Raw genomic sequence first — 5471 nt, 5'->3', positions numbered from 1 at the left:
GAGGATGCCCAGATTACTTCCAATGCTACTAAGCATAGTTTTCAGGGAGGCCAAGGGGTTGGCCTGAGATAATCCATTGGCTAGACCGGAAAAGAACTCCTCATTATTAAAATCCGACAAATTTTCTTCAAAAGTAGACGTGGTCTCTTGTTCCAGCTTTTGGAGGTCATCAGTTAAATTCTGGCCTCCATTTAACAGCTTTTGTAATGACATCCAGTGTCGATCGACTCTATTGAAGGGAATGGAAGTGACACAAAACCGAGAAGAGTTCCAATCACAACGGAGAAAAGATTGAGTCGTTAAAACCTGAATCTGATCTCCCAGCCCCTGAACTGTACTCTGCAACTGAATAATTTCTCCTTCCAGACGAGTATCAACCTCTTGTTGATGTTGCCATAATCTGTGAGAGTCTTCATGCCATCTACAAACAAAGTCAGCAGTTTGCACAAAGTGATGTGAGGCTACCCCAGGCACAGAAGCTGGGGAGGCAATGGCGATTAAGCCAACTACTGCCATAATTATAAAGCCAATGGCTCTTTTTGTTCTATGGGCCAGAGAAGTGAACTTTTTTTTTTTTTTTCTTTTTCTCCGTAAAACTCAAACTCGCAGAGAAGTGAACTTATTTAAGAGAGTGGTGGGCTGGGCGCAGTGGCTCACACCTGTAATCCTAGGTCTCTGGGAGGCCGTGGTGGGCAGATTGCTCGAGGTCAGGAGTTCGAAACCACCCTGAGCAAGAACGAGACCCCGTCTCTACTATAAATAGAAAGAAATTAATTGGCCAACTAATATATATAGGAAAAATTAGCCGGGCATGGTGGCGCATGCCTGTAGTCCCAGCTACTCGGGAGGCTGAGGCAGGAGGATTGCTTGAGCCCAGGAGTTTGAGGTTGCTGTGAGCTAGGCCGATGCCACGGCACTCATTTTAGCCTGGGCAACAAAGCGAGACTCTGTCTCAAAAATAAGAGAGTGGTGCCTAGGGCTGAATCGCCTCCAGGTCGGGATAGGAGGACAGGCAACCATATCTCTGCACGAGCCTTCAGGATATACAGACTATGTAAGTATTTATTGAAAGCAGCCCAAGAAGTGGAATTCATACAAGTGAATAAGGCATAATTACCGGGGCAAGTCAACTTTCCTTTAGACTGATTCCAATAAACGGTTCCCGTGGGTAAGAGATAGGGATAAGGTACGCACGCCCGTAGGGATGTAGAGCAGTTATGATGAAGAGACACTTTAATCCCGTCTTTCTCATCAGATGACATGTTTCCAACCCAAACCTTAAGGTTTTCTCTAGCAGCCAAAAGTTTCCAAATATGTCCTTGTTTCTCTGAGTTTCCAAGTATGTGAGCCTGCGGAGGGGAAAGGCCTTTATCGTGCCAAACAACCATCTCATTAGCGATGGCCTGGATGTTTTTCCACTGACCCGCCACGCCACCGTAGGGAGCGGCCGGAAAACTTTTCTTTAAAGTCGCCATAAGGGCTCCAATCAACAATTTTGGGATTATTGTGTATCTCTTTAAGACTTTTCCTCTACATACGCTCCACTCAAAATGAGCCGTAGGGGCTCCAATATGAGGCGTAGAACAAAGAGGCAGGGATGGGGGTCTGTCGGTCAGATTAGACGCCACTCCTTTAAACCCTTTCACAGATAACAACGCAGTACGGGTGGCAAACCTGGAGGAATCATATTGTAAACCCCATGCCTGATGATAAGAGGCTGCTAAACAATGACCTCCTGCTCCGAAACAGACGGGACAGCGTGAGCTTAAGTAGAATAGTTAGAAATCACCCTCCCTTCACCTGCGGGATGCGGTGACTGATTGATATTGGAATGCAGGGGGCAGCCGTTCTGAATCATTAGTATAAATGAGAACTTCTGGCTCACCCCAAGATACAGCTTTAAAAAAGGAGGAGGGGATAGGGAACGTAAGCCCAATATGCATGCATGGCATCAGCAGATTTAACTTGACCAACCGCAAAGATCTCAGAGAATTATATAAAATTAATAGAAAAGTGGGTAGGTTAAAGGGTAACCACAGCGCTAACGTTACCGCCTGCTTTTTCTTCTGCTGCTTGGGGCGCCACGGTGTCATGTTCTTTTGCATCTTGGTTGGGATATCTTCTTTTGAGTCGTCATACAGGAACCCACTCACAGCACTGTCCTGTGGAGACATAAGCATGTCCTCGACCCCATTGAAGAACTTCTCCCTCAACCCATCCTCCAGTAGGCGTGGCAGCGTGACAGGTCACAGGCTTTCTGCAAAGGAGGGGAAGAGGCACAATGACGCTCTGCTGCCGAGGCATGCAGGTCCTGCCAAAAATTTAAAAAATTAAGGGTATAAAGGGCACAGGGTAAGTGTCCATGAGGAGATTCCCGGGCTCCCCCTTTTTGGTTTTGTAACTGAAGATTGAGAGTACGATTTGCACGTCCAGTGATGGCTTGTCCTTGGCTATTAAAGGGAATTCCAGCAATATGTTGAATAGAATATAGCGTTAAAAAATTAGCAAGTTTTTGAGAGGGAAAAGCTGGAGCGTTCTCCGTTTTGAGAGTCGCCAGAAGTCCCATGACAGCAAAACAGGAATAAAGACGAGTAACAACGGCATCGGCTATTTCGGAGCTATGAGCTGTAGCCCACTGAAGGCGGGAGTAAGTGTCGGCGGTATGACGAACATAGCAGAGACGTCCAAATGAGGCGACGTGGGTAACATCCATCTGCCAAATACGATTACTGCGCAACCCTCGTGGCTTGCACCCGGGGGCGGGGGGAGAGGGAAGAGTGAGAGGGGCGCAGGAGGAGCACGCGGGGACAATAGCGCGAGCCTGCTTTCTAGAGAGGGAAAACCGTCGCTGAAGGCCTTCAGCGTTAGCGTGATGAGAGCGCGTTCAGCTGAGGCATCCCGAACAGTGGCTACAAGTAAAGAGTCAATATCAGCATTACCTCGTGGCAGAGGACCGGGCAATCCGGAATGCGAACGCGCGTGAACCAAATAGACGGGAAACTGGCGGGCAAGGAGAAGAGCTGTAAATGCGGAAACAACTGCTGTCATGTCGCAGAAGAACTGAGTGGCAGTGAGGCGGCAGGTGATGCGCGGTAACATAAACAGCATATCGAGAGTCACCGACAATATTAAGGGATTCATCGGGAAAGTCTGGCAGCACCAGACCCATAGCATATAGTTCACTCTGCTGGACTGACGGAGAAGGAGAAACAACCACCTTTTGTACCTGGGAGCTCCAATAACCGGTCTTGCGAGTGTTGGAAGCATCGGAGAAAAAAAGTAGCAGCAGATAAAGGTTGAGAAGCTATAATTGTTAAAGGGAGAACTGAATGTATACGTAGGAAAGAATACCATTTCTGAGGAGGATGATGGTTATCGAATGTTCCAACATAGTCAGCCCAGGCTACCTGCCAGGCGGTAGAAAGTTCAAACTTAGTTTGAATGTCTTTAGAGCTTAGGTTGGTAACTGTAGTATCAGGATCTTGTCCGGACAGTTGGCGACTTTGGCGTCAACCCCCGGTGATTAAGTGAGCAAGTTTATCTAAATAATTAAGAAGTTTTTTATTTTGGCTGTTTGGTAAAAACAGCTACTCAGGGCCGGGCGCGGTGGCTCAAGCCTGTAATCCTAGCACTCTGGGAGGCCGAGGCGGGTGGATTGCTCGAGGTCAGGAGTTCAAAACCAGCCTGAGCAAGAGCAAGACCCCATCTCTACTATAAATAGAAAGAAACTAATTGGCCAACTAATATATATATAAAATTAGCCGGGCATGGTGGTGCATGCCTGTAGTCCCAGCTACTCGGGAGGCTGAGGCAGAAGGATCGCTTGAGCCCAGGAGATTGAGGTTGCTGTGAGCTAGGCTGACGCCATGGCACTCACTCTAGCCTGGCCAACAAGCGAGACTCTGTCTCAAAAACAAAACAAAACAAAACAAAACAGCTACTCAGGATGTCAGCATCTTGGCCCACGCAACCTGTAGGAGAATGATGTGTATAAAAAAGGTAGAGAATAATGGGACAGGAGGGTTGAAGAAAGGTAAGAAATCCAGAGCTAAGTCGTTGATACACAAGTTGTAGCTCTTGTTCGGCCTGTGGGGTAAGAGGGCGAGGGCTGTTGAGGGCCGAGCTTCCCTCTAACGTGGCAAACAAATGTTGCAAAGCATGAGTAGGTATACCTAAAGAAGGTCGAAGCCAATTTATATCTCCAAGGAGTTTTTGAAAGTCATTGAGTGTTTTTAAATTCTCTCTCCTAATTTGTAATTTTTGAGGTTTTAATTGTTGTTCAGATAGACAATAACCTAAATAGTCAATAGGTAGCTCAGTTTGAACCTTTTCGGGAGCAATGACAAGATTGTAGGATTTAAGCTGATCGTGAAGATCATTAAACACGGCACCACCACGCAGTGTCTGATCTGGGGCTGCAAGAAGAATATCATCCACATAATGGTATAGGATGATAGAAGGATGCCTAGGCGGATAGGATTAACGGCATGATCAACAAATTCTTGACTTAGAGTAGGGCTATTTAACATGCCTTGAGGCAACACCCGCCACTGATATCTCTCAGTGGGACAGGAATGGTAAAGGCAAAGCGCTCACAATCCGAGGGCAGAAGAGCAACAGTAAAAAAGCAATCTTTAAGGCCGGGCGCGGTGGCTCACGCCTGTAATCCTAGCACTCTGGGAGGCAGAGGCGGGAGGATTGCTCGAGGTTGGGAGTTCGAAACCAGCCTGAGCGAGACCCCGTCTCTACTAAAAATAGAAAGAAATTAATTGACCAACTAAAAATATATATACAAAAATTAGCCGGGCATGGTGGCGCATGCCTGTAGTCCCAGCTACTCGGGAGGCTGAGGCAGGAGGATTGCTTGAGCCCAGGAGTTTGAGGTTGCTGTGAGCTAGGCTGACGCCACGGCACTCACTCTAGCCTGGGCAACACAAGTGAGACTCTGTCTAAAAAAACAAAAAAAAAAAACCACCAATCTTTAAGATCAATAACCACAAGAGACCATCCCGAAGGGATCATGGAAGGCAAAGGAAGGCCCAGCTGTAAGTGGCCCATTGGCTGAATTCACTTATTTATTTCTCGTAAATCCGTGAGAAATCGCCATTTTCCTGAATTTTTCTGAATAACAAACACAGGAGAATTCCATGGTGATGTGGAAGGCTCTATGTGCCCAGCTCTAAGCTGTTCGGCAACTAAAATTTTTATTTATTTATTTATTTTAATTTTTTTTTTTCAGACAGAGCCTCGCTTTGTTGCCCTGGCCGGAGTGAGTGCCGTGGCGTCAGCCTAGCTCACAGCAACCTCAAACTCCTGGGCTCAAGCGATCCTCCTGCCTCAGCCTCCCGAGTAGCTGGGACTACAGGCATGCGCCACCATATGCGGCCAATTTTTCCTATATATATTAGTTGGCCAAGTAATTTCTTTCTATTTATAGTAGAGACGGGGTCTCGCTCTTGCTCAGGCTGGGT

The sequence above is a fragment of the Microcebus murinus genome, chromosome 12, assembly GCF_040939455.1.
Source record: "Microcebus murinus isolate Inina chromosome 12, M.murinus_Inina_mat1.0, whole genome shotgun sequence".
NCBI classification, from domain to species: domain Eukaryota; kingdom Metazoa; phylum Chordata; class Mammalia; order Primates; family Cheirogaleidae; genus Microcebus; species Microcebus murinus.
The sequence above is the reverse complement of the archived record's forward strand: the minus strand, read 5'-3'. Positions refer to the sequence as shown.